Below are 20168 nucleotides of genomic sequence, written 5' to 3' on the forward strand. Positions count from 1 at the left end.
CACACAGCCCCCTGTAGATAATGCCACACACTTCCCTCTGTAGATAATGCCACACACTGCCCTCTGTAGATACTGCCACAGCTCCCCTGTAGGCAGTGCCACACAGCCCCTGTAGGTGGGTCACACAGCCCCCCTGTAGGTAGTGAAACACAGCCCCCCTGTAGGTAGTGCCACACAGCCCCCCTCTAGGAAGTGCCACACGGCGCCCCTCTAGGTAGTGCCACAGAGCCCCCTTGTACATAGCACCCCCGTAAATGGCACCCCCCATTCTGTAGATAGTGCCACTGTAGGGGACTTCTCCTGGAGTGAAATCACCGGCCACAGCTGTGTCAGGGATGGCTGTGACCCGTGATTCCACTCCAGGAGAAGTACCTGATGTCACTGTCCATATAGAGACGTCAGGGACTTCTCCTGGAGCGAAATCACCAGCCAAAGCAGTGTCAGGAACGCTGTGACTGGGGATTCCGCTTCAGAAGTCTCTGACATCACTGTCCATATATGGACTGTGAAGTTAGGGACTTCTCCTGGAGCGGAATCCCTGGCCACAGCACCGGGGATTCCGCCGCTCCAGGAGAAGTCCCTGATGTCACTGTCTATATATAGACAGTGAAGTCAGGGACTTCTCCTGGAGCGTAATCACCTGCCACACCGCCGGGGCTCCACTTCAGGAGTAGGAGACCGCTACAGGTGAAGTCACTGTCCATATATGGACAGTAAAGTCAGGCACTTCTCTAGGAGCGGAATCCCTGGCCACTGGTTCGGCAATGCTGTGCCCGGTGATTAGGGTTTCCACTCCTACAGGGAGCAAAACAAATCTCCTCCTCACATGCACTTCGCACAGTGAGGAGGAGAAGAGAGTGAGCGAGCGGCAAAAAACACGGTCGTCGCTCGGATCCCATCCAAGTGACAGCTGTGTTTTACCCGGCCCCATAGACTTCTATGGGAGCTGTGCGGTTGGGAGAACGGCCCAAAATAGGGCGTGTTCCATTTTTTGACGGCCCGGCTTACCGGGCCTTCAAAAAATCGGCCGTGTGAATAGCCCCATTTGGTGTCTATTGTGCCTAATGTGGCCATGTGACGGCCATTCAAAAAACGCCCGTCACACGCTCGAGAGTCCCTGTCGTGTGAATAGGGCCTTACTACCTCTACGAGGTCCCTGAAACTGTAGGAGAAGGTTTTCATCTTTTCTACAATAGGAAGAAACGCCTAGATATCTCAGAAGACATCTCCTGACATCCAGGCAGTAGAATCTCTCTTTCTGAGTGTCCAATACCTTAGTATAAGGGGGGGAGAGCTGAAAAAGCCTGAATCTCAGAAGTCCTCCTAGCAGATGTAATGGCCATAAGGAAAGTACATTTTATGGTTAGCAGTCTGACAACTAATTATTTAGGCTCAAATGGACTTCGAGAAAGAGGTATTTAGATCCTAAGGTGGTACTACGGACCTATAAGTGGGATTCAGTCGTGATGATACTCGTATCGACTTCTTCTCCCTGGAATGTTTAGCTAGCCTAACATCAAAAAAGGCACTCAATGCCGCAATCTGAACCTTCAGAGTACTGGGTCTAAGGCGTTTGTCTATACCTGCCTGTAGAAATCTAGAGTGGCTGGTATGTTAGTTTCTGTCAGAAGATCTTGTTCTGAACCTACAAACTTAGTAAAGGTTTTCCAAACTCTCAGGTAGATGTTAGATGTCACTTTTTTTTTTTACTGGCTAAGAGTGTGTCTACTACCTTGTCAGAAAGACCATTACTAGAGATAATTAACCTCTCAAATTCCAAGTCGTCAATTGAAGTTTGTTGAGATGCGGATGGAAAAGGGAGCCCTGAAAGAGAAGATCCTTCCTGATGGGAAGGATCCCAGGAGGAGCTACATCCAGGGACATGAGACAATTGAACCAGGCTCTCCTGGGCCACCTCGGAGCAATCAGAAGCACTGCCCAGTTTTGTTTAATACCCTGGGAATAAGACAAAGGGGTGGGAAGGCAAATCCCAATTCTATTTCCCGGGACTCACTCAAAGCGTCCACAGCTAGAGAATGATTTAGAGAATAAAACTTCCCTACATGATTGTTCTCCCTGGTGGCAAATAGATCTAATAGGCTAAGTATCTGTATCTGGAAACAATCTGCATAAAAATGTCCCTGTTTAAGCACCATTGCCCTGCTTGATTCTAACCCTGCTGAGGAAGTCTGCAATGTAATTGTCTTTTCCCCTTAGATGAACTGCAGATATGCTGTTGAGGTTTCTGCCCAGAGGAAAATTGACTGCGTTAGTGCCTGGAGGTTAGGACAACTTTTCCCTGTAATAGGGGACTTGCAGCTAGGAGACCCTTTTTTATGGTCATCAGCTCCTTGAGATTTGAGGAGGATCTGGTCAAAAGATCCCATCTGCCCTGCCAGAGATCTTACCCCAAGTGAGCCCTCCAACCCCATGGACCTGCATCTGTCGTGAGGCTGACTGTGTTGTTAACTGAGCAGGCGATCCCAGATTAGAGATTCTCTACCTTTGTCCACCACAGAAGAGAGAGTCTCACTTCTGAAGAAAGGTTAATTTTGGTGTACAAAGAGAGGGGGGAGATAGCTGAGGTCACAAGGCCCTGAATGGACATTACTTCCCGAAGGAAGCACTGTTGGGAAAGAAAGAGATCCATACCCTGCTTTTTAGGAACTGGACTTTCTGAGACTGGGGAGAAAGTACTTCTGACAAGTGGAGACCAGCTGAATTCCCCAAAAAATCCTGATTTTGGAGGTGCTAGAGCTGATTTGTCCCTGTTGATATCCCATCCCAGGTCCCAGAGGAGTTGACAGTGGTTGGTCAAAGATTGGTTAGAGGACGAAATGAGTCAAAAGTCGTCTAGATTCGGTACTAGAAGTAATCCCTGGATTCTGACAAAGGCCGCTATTTCTGAAATTACCTTCATGAAAGACCTTGGGGCATGAGAAACCCCAAAGGGAGAGCCTTGTACTGGGATGGAGAAGGCTTCCGTTCATCCAGACAGCCAACCTTAAAAACCTCTGGGAGAATACATGTATCGGCATATGGTAATACATATCCTCTAGGTCTAATGTGATCATCACATAGTGGGGACACAACAGACTGATAGTTGAGGCAATAGTTTCCATTATGAATTTCTTGTATGTTAGAAAATTGTTCAGGGACCTGAGGTTTATAATAACACTGAACATGCAATTGGGTTTCTTTACTAGAAAGATGGGGTGAGTAAAAACCCCTTACAGTCTATGTCGGGGGAACCTGGGACTAGCAACTAGCACCCCCTTCTAAGACAAGATTTGTACTTCCCCTAGTAAGGCCTGTCACTTGAAAACATTCCTTGGATTTTATTTTTTGTGGGGATAAATCTTTCCCCAGGGGGAGAGAGAAACTCTAGTCTGAAACCCTCTATAGGCCCTCTAGTACCCAGGGGTCGAAGGAGATGTTTCCCCAGGTCTGAAATAAAAGAGAGAGTCTCCTGGAGGCCTGCCGTCTTTGCTGGTTGGCTTTATTTTTATGCTGCTGGAAAAAGTAAAGCCTCTACCCTTTTTGTTTAAGGGAACCTTCCTTCCCCCTGAGGGTCTGGATCTGTTTTTACAAAAAAAAAACTGATTCCCTTCAGGGGGGGGGGGACCTGAGGGCTGAGGGACAGGGAACCCCTTTTTTCTATTGGATTCCTTACATCCAAACAGGAGCCAAGGTCGAGCAGAATGCTTTATACACATACAAACACAGAGGCATATATACACTACCGTTCAAAAGTTTGGGGTCACCCAGACAATTTCGTGTTTTCCATGAAAACTCACACTTATATTTATCAAATGAGTTGCAAAATGACTAGAAAATATAGTCAAGACATTGACAAAGTTAGAAATAATGATTTTTATTTGAAATTGTAAAGGATCTGCCAGGCACAGCTTCGGGGTTAACTCCCTTAATTAATCAGTCTGAACCTGAATCTACATCCCTGAGACTGACTCCAGCTTCCACCACTCAGGCTGGCAGTCTTAGGAGCGGGAGAGCCTATCGCAACCTGGCCAGACTCAGCTAGCTCCCGCCCTCGGTCTATTTAAGCCTGCCTTTCCTGTTCCTCCAGTGCTTGTGATTCTTTTTCGTGTGGTTTCCTGGCCCAGCTACAGCTCCTTCTATTTTGTTCCTGCTCCATACAGACCCTGGCTTACTGACTACTCTTCTGCTCTTCGTTTGGTACCTCGCACACTCCTGGCTTGACTCGGCTCGTTCACCACTCTGGTTGCTCACGGTGTTGCCGTGGGCAACTGCCCCTTTCCCTTGCTTGTATTCCCTTGTATGTTTGTTGTGTTTGTCGTGCACTTACTGAGTGCAGGGACCGCCGCCCAGTTGTACCCCGTCGCCTAGGGCGGGTCGTTGCAAGTAGGCAGGGACAGAGTGGCGGGTAGATTAGGGCTCACTTGTCCGTTTCCCTACCCCCCAGTCATTACATAATCACAAGCCCATACCTAGTCTACCCTGGTCCCTGACACCACTATGGACCCCCGTGAGACCCTGGCTCAGCAAATGCAGGGTCTCTCCCTACAGGTCCAGGCCCTGGCTCAGAGGGTCAACCAGCCTGATGCTACCTTAGTAGTCCCCCCACCGCACCTCTTGAACCCCACCTCAAGTTGCCCGACCGGTTCTCAGGGGACCGGAGGGCTTTTCTCTCCTTTCGGGAGAGTTTTAGGCTTTACTTTCGTTTAAAGCCTCACTCCTCAGGTTCTGAGAGCCAGCGGGTGGGTATAATTATGTCCCGGCTCCAGGAAGGGCCCCAAGAGTGGGCCTTCTCCTTGGCTCCTGACGCCCCTGAACTTTCCTCCGTTGATTATTTATTTTCTGCTCTTGGACTTATTTATGACGAGACTGACAGGACTGCCTTTGCCGAGAGTCAGCTGGTGACCTTACGTCAGGGTAAGAGACCTGTTGAGGAGTATTGCTCTGACTTTAGGAAGTGGTGCGTAGCTTCTCGGTGGAATGACCCTGCCTTAAGGTGCCAGTTTAGGTTGGGTCTGTCGAATGCCCTGAAAGACCTGCTTGTTAGCTATCCCTCTTCTGACTCCCTAGACCAGGCTATGGCTTTAGCGGTACGACTTGACCGACGTCTCAGGGAACGACAACATGAACGTTTATGTGTTTTCTCCTCCGACTCCCCCATGATGCCTCCCGAAGTTCCGTTGCTTCGTTCCTCCCCGAAAGACTCAGAGATACCTATGCAACTCGGGGCCTCCGTGTCCCCCCAACAACGTGGAGAATTCCGCAGGAAGAATGGTCTCTGCTTCTACTGTGGGGATGACAAGCATCAAGTGAACAACTGTCCTAAGCGTAAGAATACAGCCGGAGAACTTCCGCCTAAGTGATCATCGGGGAGGTCACTTGGGCGCACAGGTATTTCCAGTAAATAGCAAACGTACTAAGATCTTGCTTCCCTTTCAGGTCTCTTTTGGTGGTAGGTCTGCTACCGGCAGTGCCTTCGTGGATTCAGGGTCCTCTACTAATATTATGTCTGTGGAATTTGCTATGTCTCTTGCTATGCCTCTGATTGATTTGCCTAAACCTGTCCCGGTAGTGGGTATCGACTCCACTCCTCTTGCTAATGGTTATTTTACACAGCATACCCCTGTTTTTGAACTCCTTGTTGGCTCCATGCATTTGGAGCAATGCTCTGTACTGTTGATGCAGGGATTATCGTACGATTTGGTTCTAGGCCTTCCCTGGTTGCAGTTGCATAATCCCACGTTTGACTGGAATACTGGGGAGCTAACCAAATGGGGTAATGAATGTTGTACGTCATGTTTTTCTGTTAATTCTATTTCTCCCCCTGAGGAGGCGAATACGCTACCCGAGTTTGTTCAGGACTTCGCTGATGTTTTCTCTAGGGAGGCCTCCGAAGTGTTACCTCCTCATAGAGAATACGATTGCGCTATCGAATTGGTACCAGGAGCTAAGCTTCCTAAGGGTAGGATATTTAATCTTTCTTGTCCCGAACATGAAGCCATGAGAGAGTATATCCAGGAATCCCTGGCCAAGGGATACATTCGTCCCTCTTCTTCTCCGGTAGGTGCTGGCTTCTTCTTCGTGGGGAAGAAGGATGGTGGTCTTAGGCCATGCATTGACTACCGTAGCCTGAATAAGGTCACGGTAAGGAACCAGTATCCCCTTCCTTTGATTCCTGATCTCTTTAATCAGGTTCAGGGGGCCCAATGGTTTTCTAAATTGGATCTACGGGGGGCGTATAACCTTATTCGCATCAAAGAGGGGGATGAGTGGAAGACTGCCTTTAACACGCCCGAAGGCCATTTCGAATACCTCGTCATGCCCTTTGGGTTGTGTAATGCCCCTGCGGTCTTCCAGAATTTCATAAATGAGATTTTGAGAAATTACCTGGGGATATTTCTTGTAGTGTACCTTGATGACATACTGGTGTTTTCCAAGGACTGGTCCTCCCACATTGAGCATGTCAGGAAGGTGCTCCAGGTCCTTCGGGAAAACAAACTGTTTGCCAAAACCGAAAAATGTGTGTTTGGGGTACAGGAGATACCATTTTTGGGTCAAATCCTCACTCCTCATGAATTCCGCATGGACCCCGCCAAGGTTCAGGCTGTGGCGGAATGGGTCCAACCTGCCTCCCTGAAGGCGTTACAGTGTTTTTTGGGGTTCGCTAATTATTACAGGAGATTTATTGCTAACTTCTCGGTCATCGCTAAGCCTCTCACGGACCTCACTCGCAAGGGTGCTGATCTCCTCCACTGGCCTCCTGAGGCTGTCCAGGCTTTTGAGGTCCTTAAGAAGTGCTTTATCTTGGCCCCGGTGCTGGTTCAGCCCAACCAAATGGAGCCATTTATCGTGGAAGTTGACGCATCTGAGGTGGGAGTGGGGGCTGTCTTGTCCCAGGGTACCAGGTCCCTCACCCATCTCCGCCCCTGTGCCTACTTCTCCAGGAAGTTTTCGCCAACTGAGAGTAACTATAATATTGGCAACCGCAAACTCTTAGCCATTAAATGGGCATTTGAAGAGTGGCGCCACTTCCTGGAGGGGGCTAGACACCAGGTAACGGTCCTTACCGACCACAAGAATCTGGTTTTCCTAGAATCTGCCCGGAGGCTAAACCCGAGACAAGCTCGATGGGCGTTATTTTTTACCAGATTCAATTTTTTGGTTACCTATAGGGCTGGGTCTAAAAATGTTAAGGCTGATGCACTGTCGCATAGCTTCAGGGCCAGCCCTCTTTCGGAGGAAGATCCTGCTTGTATTTTGCCTCCAGGTATAATCATTTCCTCGATCGATTCTGATTTAGTCTCTGAAATTGCTGCTGATCAAGGTTCAGCTCCCGGGAACCTTCCTGAGAACAAGCTGTTTGTTCCCCTGCAATTCCGGCTAAGGGTACTTAGGGAAAATCATGACTCCGCACTATCTGGTCATCCAGGCATCCTGGGTACCAAGCACCTCATTGCCAGAAATTATTGGTGGCCTGGGTTGCCTAAAGACGTTAAGGCCTACGTCGCCGCTTGTGAGGTTTGTGCTAGGTCCAAGACTCCCAGGTCCCGACCAGCGGGCTTACTACGTTCGTTGCCCATTCCCCAGAGACCTTGGACACATATCTCCATGGATTTTATCACCGATTTGCCTCCATCCCAAGGCAAGTCGGTGGTGTGGGTGGTGGTAGACCGCTTCAGTAAGATGTGCCACTTTGTGCCCCTCAAGAAACTACCCAACGCCAAGACGTTGGCTACCTTGTTTGTCAAACACATCCTGCGTCTCCATGGGGTCCCTGTCAATATTGTTTCGGACAGAGGGGTACAATTTGTTTCATTGTTTTGGAGAGCCTTCTGTATGAAGTTGGGGATTGATCTGTCCTTCTCCTCTGCCTTCCATCCTGAAACCAATGGCCAAACGGAGAGGACTAATCAATCTCTAGAACAATACTTAAGGTTTTTTGTCTCTGACTGTCAATATGATTGGGTCTCATTCATTCCCCTCGCCGAATTTTCCCTTAATAACCGGGTCAGTAACTCGTCAGGGGTCTCTCCCTTTTTCTGTAATTTTGGGTTTAATCCACGGTTCTCCTCCGTTTCACCTGGTAGTTCCAACAATCCCGAGGTAGAGGTCGTTCATCGGGAACTGTGCACAGTCTGGGCCCAGGTTCAGAAGAACCTAGAGGCGTCCCAGAGCGTACAAAAAACTCAGGCTAATAGAAAACGTTCTGCTAACCCCCTGTTTATGGTCGTGGATCTGGTGTGGTTGTCGTCTAGGAACTTGCGTCTCAAGGTTCCTTCCAAGAAGTTTGCTCCCCGGTTTATTGGGCCGTATAAGGTCATTGAGGTGCTCAATCCTGTCTCCTTCCGGCTGGAGTTACCCCCGTCTTTTCGTATACACGACGTGTTTCATGCTTCCCTCCTTAAACGCTGCTCCCCGTCCTTGGCTCCCTCGATGAGAACTCCTGTTCCCGTCCTCACCCCTGAGGGGGTGGAATTCGAGGTGGCCAGGATTGTGGACAGCAAGATGGTCCAAGGCTCCCTCCAGTACCTGGTCCATTGGAGAGGTTACGGGCCCGAGGAGATGACTTGGGTACCCGCCCGGGATGTTCACGCTGGGGTATTGGTCAGGAGGTTCCACCTGCGTTTCCCCAGTAAGCCAGGTCCACTTAGAAAGGGTCCGGTGGCCCCTCATAAAAGGGGGGGTACTGTAAAGGATCTGCCAGGCACAGCTTCGGGGTTAACTCCCTTAATTAATCAGTCTGTACCTGAATCTACATCCCTGAGACTGACTCCAGCTTCCACCACTCAGGCTGGCAGGCTTAGGAGCGGGAGAGCCTATCGCAACCTGGCCAGACTCAGCTAGCTCCCGCCCTCGGTCTATTTAAGCCTGCCTTTCCTGTTCCTCCAGTGCTTGTGATTCTTTTTCGTGTGGTTTCCTGGCCCAGCTACAGCTCCTTCTATTTTGTTCCTGCTCCATACAGACCCTGGCTTACTGACTACTCTTCTGCTCTTCGTTTGGTACCTCGCACACTCCTGGCTTGACTCGGCTCATTCACCACTCTGGTTGCTCACGGTGTTGACGTGGGCAACTGCCCCTTTCCCTTGCTTGTACTCCCATGTATGTTTGTCGTGTTTGTCGTGCACTTACTGAGTGCAGGGACCGCCGCCCAGTTGTACCCCGTCGCCTAGGGCGGGTCGTTGCAAGTAGGCAGGGACAGAGTGGCGGGTAGATTAGGGCTCACTTGTCCGTTTCCCTACCCCCCAGTCATTACAGAAATAATAATTTTCTCCTTCAAACTTTGCTTTCGTCAAAGAATGCTCCATTTGCAGCAATTACAGCATTGCAGACCTTTGGCATTCCAGCTGTTAATTTGCTGAGGTAATCGGGAGAAATTTCACCCCATGCTTCCAGAAGGCCCTCCCACAAGTTGGATTGGCTTGATGGGCACTTCTTGCGTACCATACGGTCAAGCTGCTCCCACAACAGCTCTATGGGGTTAAGATCTGGTGACTGCGCTGGCCACTCCATTACAGATAGAATACCAGCTGCCTGCTTCTTCCCTAAATAGTTCCTGCATAATTTCGAGGTGTGCTTTGGGTCATTGTCCTGTTGTAGGATGAAATTGGCTCCAATCAAGCGCTGTCCACAGGGTATGGCATGGCGTTGAAAAATGGAGTGATAGCCTTCCTTATTCAAAATCCCTTTTACCTTGTACAAATCTCCCATTTTACCAGCACCAAAGCAACCCCAGACCATCACATTACCTCCACCTTGCTTGACAGATGGCGTCAGGCACTCTTCCAGCATCTTTTCAGTTGTTCTGCTTCTCACAAATGTTCTTCTGTGTGATCCAAAAACCTCAAACTTCGGTTCGTCTGTCCATAACACTTTTTTCCAATCTTCCTCTGTCCAATGCCTGTGTGCTTTTGCCCATATTAATTTCCTTTTATTAGCCAGTCTCAGATATGGCTTTTTCTTTGCCACTCTGCCCTGAAGGCCAGCATCCCGGAGGCGCCTCTTCACTGTAGACGTTGACACTGGCGTTTTGCGGGTACTATTTAATGAAGCTGCCAGTTGAGGACCTGTGAGGCGTCTATTTCTCAAACTAGAGGCTCTAATGTACTTGTCTTGTTGCTCAGTTGTGCAGCGGGGCCTCCCACTTCTCTTTCTACTCTGGTTAAAGCCTGTTTGTGCTGTCCTCTGAAGGGAGTAGTACACAGTGTTGTAGGAAATCTTCAGTTTCTTGGCAATTTCTCGCATGGAATAGCCTTCATTTCTAAGAACAAGAATAGACTGTCGAGTATCACATGAAAGCTCTCTTTTTCTAGCCATTTTGAGAGTTTAATCGAACCCACAATTGTAATGCTCCAGATTCTCAACTAGCTCAAACGAAGGTCAGTTTTATAGCTCCTCTAAACAGCAAACCTGTTTACAGCGGTGCTAACATAATTGCACAAGGGTTTTCAAGTGTTTTCTAATCATCCATTAGCCTTCTAACACAGGTAGCAAACACAATGTACCATTAGAACACTGGAGTGATGGTTGCTGGAAATGGGCCTCTATACACCTATGTAGATATTGCATTAAAAAACAGACGTTTGTAGCTAGAATAGTCATTTAGCACATTAAAAATGTATAGAGTGTATTTCTGATTAATTTAATGTTATCTCCATTGAAAAAAACTGTGCTTTTCTTGCAAAAATAAGGAAATTTCTAAGTGACCCTAAACTTTTGAACGGTAGTGTACACATACAGACCCATATATAACCACTGCAGAGGCTTAGCTAGGGGTTTAGCACAGGGAGTGCAAAACATATCCGAGTGGGCCCCAACCCAGTGAGCCCCCCCCAACTCATGTAACACGCAGGATCGAGCTGTTACCGATCACATCTATGTCTTCGTTCACATCTGCATTGGGGTTCCGATCATGGCTTTCCTTCAGACATTTCCGTCAGGTGAACCCATGAACGGAAACCGGTTGTATACAGGGGTGATAAGGGTTATATACATAGATGATGCCTGGTCCAGCCATCATCACTGTATATAACCCCCATCATCCTTGCATATACCAGCCTGGAAGGTATATACAGGAATTGTGGGGGTTGTCACGATCTGTGGGTATGTGGACCCACTGGGCCATACCGCCGTAGCAGGAGAGCAGCTGGCCAAACAGGGTACAAAGTCAATGTCTATAGTTTGGATAAAGGTACCTGTGGCAATGCAGACAGTAGCGATGGTATAGGCTCGGATAGAACTCAGGCAGCAGCCAGGAAACAGGTGCGGTGAAACACAGCGGATACAGTAGGCAACACAACACGACTCCAACTCTGTACAGCACAGGAACACGGTAACACGGGATACAGGATACAGGTAGCAGGAATGGGAACACTGGGAACTGGAAAACACTCAAGGGACCATTAGCAAAAACTAACACGGGTAGGTACAAACAACGCTCAGGCAATGAAGGAAGGGACAGGGCCCTTCTTATAGTCCAGGGTGATCTGTGGGCAATCAGCTCAATCTCACACATCTGTGCGCTCAGGCTCTTTAAGACTGAACTGAGCTCGTGCGCGCACCCTAGTGGTCACTGCGGGACAGGATGGCCGCATGTGCTTGCATCTCTGGAGAGAAAGGCGTCGGAAGGATGAGAGGAGTTCGTGGTCAGCGACCGCGGACGTTACAGGGGTTATATACTGGAATAATGGCTCTGGTATATACAGGGATATAGGGGATTAAATACAGGGATAATGGGAATTATATACATGGTTGATGGGGGTTATATACAGGGATGATGGCTCGTATATACAGGGATGATGGGGGTTATATACATGGATGATGGTTGTGCCATCATCACTGTATATAACCCCCATTATTCCCGTATATAACCCCCATCATCCCTGTATATAACCCCCATCATCACTGTATATAGAAGCCATCATTCCTGTATAAACCAGCTATTATCAATGTATATAACTCCCATAATCCATTTATATAATCCTCATCATCCCTGTATATACTAGCTATCATCACTATATACTAGCTATCATCACTATATATAACTCCCATATTCCTGGCTGGTATATATAGGTATGATGGGGGTTACATACAGGAATGATGGCTGGTATATACAGGGAAGATGGTTGATATATATATAGGGATGATGTGGGTTATATACAGGGATGATGGGTAGTCTAGCCATCATCCCTGTATTAACCCCCATCATCCCTGTATATATCAGCCATTATCCTTGTATATAAACCCTTAACAGGATCCATCGGGGAGGGGTGCTTACTCACCCTCTCCTCACACGCAGGCTTCTTCCGCTCTTCTTCTCCTGGTGGGCAGCAGCATGATCTCGCCTAGCGCGTGGCACGTCTGCTCTCTCGCCCAGCACGCAGTCATAATGATAGCGGCGGAGTGACGGGAGCGGCGCGAGCGGAAGGAGTGGAAGGCCCCACCATCTCACTGGAATTTGGGTCCAGGATTTAGGAGTGGCTGAAGACCTTGGGTGGGAAGGTAGCTGCCATACTCTATTGAGGGTTTTCTACCTGTCTAATCAAGAAAAGCAGACAGAGCATGGTGTGTGAGGAGGAGGGAGAGGACTAGAGGACTAGAAGTAGAGAGGAGTGTTTTGTACCGGAGCTGCATATGTTATGCCGGCTGCAGTCTGGACAAGCTCTGTAGCTGAGAACTTCTGCTACACCCCAACCACACAGACTGGGGAGACCAACCTGGTTTATTTTAACCACTCTGCTTATGACATTCTGCTGAAGAAAACCGCTTTAAGTTGGACTTATTTTCTTGTTTATTAAACAAAACTAAGCCTTTGACCTCTGAAGTTACCCTGTGTCCTTGGCTAATATATTCACACGGCAAGAGAGCTATATCTCCACAATTGGTGTTTCGAATTCGGGCATATGTTCCTGTAGGACACTGCAAGAAAAGTACAGGTGTCTGAGAACTGTTCAAAGGCTTTAAATGTCCTGAGTAAAGGCAGGGCCCAAGATGCAAGTGTGTTCTCCCAGCATGCTGGAGCTGATAAAACATTTGGTGCTGGCAAATGTGCAACACCAGGAGACTAGCCAACTCCTTGTGAATCAAATTATGGCCTTTAGAACCCCCCCCCCCCTCCCTGAGCTATGGGCAGAAGTGTTGGCTCATTATCTAACTGGGGAGCCCCGAAAGGCCTATAATGATCTGACTCTCCAGGATGCTAAGGAGTACAGCAAGCTAAAAGCTGAAATAATTGTTCGCCTGAGTGTAACTTTGTCAGTCTCAACGTGTGCACTACTGGGTGTACAGCAAAAACAAACCTCCCAGGTCACAGATGTTTGATCTATTCCACCTGGTAAAAAAATGGCTACAACCTGAGTCCTTGTCCCCTGCACAGATGGTGGAAAGAGTAGTGATGGAACGGTTCATACATGCTCTTCCTAGGACCGTGCAGTGTTGGGTTGCGCAAGGATATCCCCAAAATGCAGATGACCTCGTGGAAAGATATTTAGCAGTGGAAGACTTCCTTGTCAGTACTGCTGGCTTGTGGTCGCCTTACTGGGGCTCCAAAAGTGTTTCAGATGTCCAAAGGAATGGACCAAAGTCCACCACCGATTGGAAGACAACGAACAAGGACAAGGCAGAGCCTGTTTTGCGGAGTCAGGCTTGTCCTGTTGTTTGCTGAAAGTGTCATGCCCCTGGCCACATAGCGACCTATGGCCCTATAAGTACGGAGCCTATGGAGTGCAGTTTGGGCCGACGCGGTTCCCTATTTGCACACCCCATCTGTAGTGCTGTCTCTCACTCTAGAGTGGGACCTCAATTATGCCAGGTGACTGTGAGTGAACTCTTGGACTCAGGGAGTTTGGTCACCCTGTTGACTGCTACACTCCCTCATGTGCTCGTTCCCGAGAAGCGTCTGGGGGTAATGTGTATACATGAGGATACTAAAGACTATCCTGTTGCCCAGGTGTCTATAAACACTATGTGGTTTCGTCTCGCATGGAGTTGGAGTTGTGAAAGACTTATTGTATGCTGTAATAATTGGACGGGACTTTCCTCTCTTCTGGGAATTGTGGGGCATAGCAGTAGCTATGCCGCTGCGCACCGCATTGATTGTCCCTCTTTGTGATATTTGAAAGTATAGCACTGTCTACAGGGGTGGCTGTATAGCACTGTCTACAGGGGGTGCTGTATAGCACTGTCTACAGGGGGCACTGTATAGCACTGCCTACAGGGGGCACTGTATAGCACTGTCTACCTGGGGGCTGTATAGCACTGTCTACAGGGGGCTGTATAGCACTGCAGAGCCGCCTCCATATCTTCTGGGTACCAAAGTCTGGCTGTCCTCAAGGAATATCCGTCTGAAGGTGCCTTCCTACAAATTTGCTCCCAGGTTCCTCGGACCTTTTCAGATCCTGCAACAAATTAACCCTGTCTCCTATAAGCTTCGACTGCCTCCTACCCTCAAAATCCCGAACTCCTTTTATGTGTCCCTCCTAAAACCTGTGGTCCTGAATTGCTACAGTAAGACTCCCAGTCGTGCGGTTTCTCCCAGCTGTTCTTCTGATGTGTTTGAAGTAAAGGAGATCCTGGACTGCAAGATGGCAGGAGGAGGGACTTTCTATTTGGTGGATTGGAGAAGGTTTGGATATGAGGACAGGTCCTAAGAGCCAGAAGAAAATCTTAATGCCCCTACCCTCATTAAGAAATTCCTCTCTCCCTCTGGACCCAAGAAGAGGGGGCGTAAGGGGGGGGGGGTACTGCAATGGCTGCGGTTGCAGACCGCAGACCCCTTTCATCCTGCCAACATCTTCCTCCCCGGAGATGCCAGCACATGCGGCTGTCCTGTCCTGCAGTGACCACAAGGGTGCGTGCGGAAGCTCATTCCCAGCCTTAAACGTCAAGCATGCACACATGTTAAGAATTAACTAATTACCCCCAGATCACCCTGGTCTATAAAAAGGACCCTGCCCTTTCTCTCCTTACCTGAGCTTTGTTTATATTCCTGTTAGCCTTGCAAATGGTTCCCTAGTTGTATCCTGTTCCCTGTGTTCCCGTGCCCTGCTACCTTTATCCTGTATCCCGTGCTGTATTTGTTGCTGTGCCCGCTCTAGTGTTGGAGTCGTGTTGTGCCATCTGCTACGCCTGCTGTCTTACACCACGTCTGGTGTCATCTGCCACGTCTGGTACCTCCTGACACGTTTTGCATCACCTGCCGTCAAAGTAACATCTGTGCCAAAACCGCTGCTACTGTCTGTACTATTACAGGTACTCTTGTGCTTGGACTTTGAATAGACTTGGTACTCTGTTGTTTGGCCAGCTGCTATCCCGCTACGGCGGTGCGGCCCAGTGGGTCCACATACCCACAGATCGTGACAGTAATGTTATGCCCATAGTAAAAGAACACTTTTTCAGAGCACAAGAAGCTCAAAGAATGGTATATAATAGGTCAGCCAGAATCAGGCAGTTTAGTCCAGGAGACTGTGTACTGATACTAGCGCCCACAGCTGAGAGCAAATCCTTGCAAAGTGGTAGGGACCTTTTGAAGTTCTTGAAAAGTTTGGAGAGGTTAACAATAAAATCCATCAACCAGAGAAAAGAAAACCTATCCAATTATATCATGTAAATCTAATAAATGTCTGGAAAGATAGGAATTTGCCTCTAATACGTTGCCTGGTTGCCGAGTCAAAAACCGGCATTCAAGATGTTACAGTTGCCTAAACTTTGTCACCATCACAAAAGCCGGAATTCAAGGAGTTTTTGCAGCAAAACAAAGTTATGTATTCAGATTTGCCAGGTCTTACCAATGTTATTGGGCATGAGATAAGTACTCAACCTCATGTTAAGGTTAACTTAAAACCATGTAAATTGTAACTAGGAAGGGGGAAAGAGGGAAAAAAATGTGTGATTCTGTAGAAAATGACATATGAAATTAAAAACCTTTATTAATAAATTTGTGATTAATTAAAAAATCCAATGTAAGTGTATAGTATCAAATGCAGATGTCCCCTAACTTTGCACTTAGGACACTTTGCTGCCGGTAACACTCGCCACTGCTTTTATTGCGGGGCCTCTCCACCACTGGGCTTTGATCCTACAGCCTGGTAGAGACACTGCTCTTTTGTAAACAATAGCAGGGCAATTATTTTGAGGGCAGTTGCCCGCTTTATCTGCTAACTTAAAGGGAACTTGTCACCAGCATTTCACCTATTAAACCAGCAATACCTGGTGGTAGTGGGTGAAAAATCATTTCTATATAACCTATAATTGTCTTCTTAGTCAGCTGTGTAGCTTTAGTATTCAGTTTTTTAGTGTTCTAGCACCGTATGCTAATGAGCATAAAAGAGTCATATCTTCGTTTGAAAAGTGTCAAATCTTCATTTGAAAAGAGTTATATCTTCATTCCTCAAGTCCTCCTGAGTTTACCCCGCCTCCTTACTTTTGATTGACATCTCCTCGCCTTCCCCCAGCACACAAAATCCCGTGCTTGTGCATTGATGTCCTCTTCTGGGGTGTGGACACCGGATTATTATGATAAAAGGCGCAAAATGCGCAAAATGTTTGCAGACCGTTATTTACAGTCGGAGGAGGAGTTTAGGAGAGGGGATAACACAATTAACTTTTAATAGCAGCGGCCAGTGAGGGATAAGTAAAGTTCAATAGGTGAAATGCTGGTGACCGGTTCCCTTTAAAACCATACTGAATTGCTTAACCTGCAGAGAAGTGGTTTCACAAGAGGTCAAAAGGATGTTAGAATTGGGTATAATTGTGGAATCCAAGAGTGGGTGGTCCAGCCCAGTAGTCTTAGTACCAAAATCGACAGGGGAATGGCGTTTCTGTAATGATTATAGAAAACTAAATGAGGTCTCTAAATTTGATACCTACCCCATGCCCAGGGTGGACGAACTTATTGAACGGTTAGGGCCTGCATGGTACATTACAGCCTTAGACCTCACAAAAGGCTACTGGCAAATCCCATTGTCCGAGGATGCTAAGGAAAAGACAGCCTTCTCTACATCCGATGGATGTTACCAGTATGTGAGAATGCCCTTTGGGTTACAAGGAGCTCCTGCTACTTTTCAGAGGGCAATGGATTGAATCTTAATTCCCCACAAGAAGTATGCAGCTGCATACTTAGATGATATTGTCATATTTAACTGTGATTGGGAGAGTCATTTTGGGTAAAGTAAAAGCGGTGTGAATCTCCCTCAGGAAAGCTGGTTTTACCATCAACCCAAAAAAATATGCCAAAGGCATGGAAGAGGCTAAATATCTTGGCTATACAGTGCCAACCAAAAGTTCCGAAACACCCTCATAACTTTTAAATGGCTCGAGGTAGAGGGTTGAAATTTGGTGGGATTTAATGGGGTCATAAAAACTACCAGTTCATGCAAAAAAAACAAAACACCCCAACCCCCTTGGGGGCGGTGGGGTGGTCAGAGGGCAGCAAAGTCTTAATTGGCACGGGTGGTCGAGTGGGGGCTCATTTGAAAGCTCTTTTCAATACGAAAACAATGCTGCATCGATTTTGAGATAGGATTTATTTTTGCTGAGATATTTAAAGTTAAAGTTATTATCTTCATTATTGGCTACCGCCGGTGTTAGCATTACTCTAAATGTACTGCACGGGTAAAATCCTAAATGTGTGTGTGAGTTTGGCTTATTCATATATTCCTCTATTTATTGGTCTCTAGCACAATATTATAAGTATTTTTAACATCAGCTACTTCGCACTTCCAATAGATGTGAACAGAAATCATTACTCATACATCTCGACTCTTGTGAATGGTTTATTAATATAAGAGTCATTAAAGCCCTAGTGCGCATGCGTGGGCGTCCTTATCTGGACGTTCGGACTACTGACTAGTTCATTTGCAGTTATAGCTGCCACTCAAGTGGTGGGCTGATGGTTCCCACCCATCTTCATTGCCATTGGTCCAACCTACGTACACACCCCCCTAATACGTCATTGGGAATCCCATAATACTGTGAGTTTCTCGGCGCGCCGCCAGTAGCCCCATGAACCCCTGAGGATGCTGCATATGTAGCGAAACATGTCGGGGGGGCTCTCTGTTTCATTTTAACACATGCTGGAATTAGGGCAAATACTATTTAACAATTTAACAATCTAACTGCCTAGTAATCCGTTGTTGGTCTCGGTGACCGCTGAACCTGCCTATGTGCAAATACAGACGACAGACATATGTGTTCACTGGTATAGCTACTGTTCACTCATACGGTACACTGCTACCACCACGGACGATACAGACGGCAGGCATACGTGCATACTAGCATAGCCACGCACGGCTATTATCCCTATCCATGCATTGAAAAATGTTAACCCTACGTGTTGGTTTTGTCTGTATGTCTGTTTGCTGCAAGAGCACAATAAAGATTATTAACTAAATTTAATGGTAGTTGGGAAATAGGGTTCTCTCTGCCTTTTGGCATTTGTTTTCAATTTTGGATATCAGACCTGCCAACTACCAAGGGCCCAACCCCTTCTATTTTGTAACTTTTAGGGTTAATTACCCTTCCTTCTTTTGGGCCCTGTTCACACTGCTGGACATTTGATTACCTATTGATACACCCAGGTTATGGCTGGCTTTTTATCTAAAAAGCCCAATCCAGAGAGCTTCATTGCTGAGGCTGCATATGTATTTACCAAAGAAAAGATTCCTTTACATCAATTTGATATGAACACAGCGTTCAAAGATTTACAAAAAACGTATCAGAAATTTATTCGATCTAGTTGGGAGATAGCAAGTCTAGAAACCTATATACAGCAGAAAATAGTATATAGAGGATTACGAATTAATATTACACCAAATTTATATCGGAATGACAGTACCTTTATTAAAGGCTGGGAAGAGTTGCTAACGGATAGCTCGCTTCGCATGCTTAGTTACCTCTTAGAATTTGAGAAACGCGATCATAATATAACTGCCGTTCAACTTGAAAAAGAAATTGAGGATATACAGATATTTAAATCTTCTCCAGAGTTCAGTGTATCTGAAATTAAGCTACAAAAAAATATTGAGAAAGTGCAAGGGGAAATAAAAGAACGTAAGCACCGCAAATACATCCGCGATTGCAGGGACTTCGATACAGGACAAGCATACACATACAAAACACGTTCACAGTCCATATTTAACAAACTACAGTCTATACAGACTTTTCAGAATCTGATACATCGGGTACTGATGATTCCAGATTACCCAGGGAGAACTTGAGACTGGGTACTAAACGTAAAATCAAGGTTAACAATAAAAACAATAAATATAATTTATCTAAAAGGACCTCCTCTGTATCTAGGTCCCCCACAAGAGACCCCTATCTTAATCAAAACGGGGGATGTGCATCTACCAGCTTCCAAGCTACGTCCTCCACCTCTGGTACTTCACGTTTATTACGTTCTCAAAATACACTTCAGATGCCACATACTCTGGATGTGGAACAAGCAATCAGTGGAAACAACCCCAAGTTACCAAGCAGTACAATTACATCTATGACTCCCATTGCCACTTTTCCTTTTTTAGGACCACCCAACCCGCGGTGGGGTCCGAAATAACAACACTAGTTGGCTCATGTGACTCTAGGAGTGACTCTAGGAGTGACAATATGCAGATTTTCAATCTATCCTCCTTACACTTGGATCCTCACCAAGAAACTTTATTATGTAGGGGACTGTCATATACACCTGCACCTGCTTTTGATGACTTCATCTGGTCAAAGGATATTAATCTTTTTGCTAGAAAACTAGCCTTACACAAATATTTCAAAAATCTTACTCGAGATGGTACATCATATAGCCATGAGGAACTTAAAACCCTGAGAGATCTTGAAACTCTACTGGAGGAAAACGAATTTGGAGCTGTGACCGCCACCGGCCCCTTCTCCTCCTTAAGACCAAAATCTAAACTTACTCCGCCATTTTCCCAGTATAGTCACATCGACATTTTTGTCAAAATGGTGTGTACTGACCTGGGGAAACTAAAAAATGAGAGATCTAGGGTTTTTGGGAACCTAAGTGCTAGCGAGAAATTGGCACTGGATGACTTATGTAATAATGAAGAGATAGTTCTAAAACCCTCAGATAAGGGTGGAAATGTGGTTGTGATGAACCGATTAGACTACGCGCAAATGGTTCATAAATTATTAGATGACACCACCACCTATGTTACAATGACAGG

This window comes from Rhinoderma darwinii, chromosome 1 (assembly GCF_050947455.1).
Source record: "Rhinoderma darwinii isolate aRhiDar2 chromosome 1, aRhiDar2.hap1, whole genome shotgun sequence".
Lineage (NCBI taxonomy): Eukaryota > Metazoa > Chordata > Amphibia > Anura > Rhinodermatidae > Rhinoderma > Rhinoderma darwinii.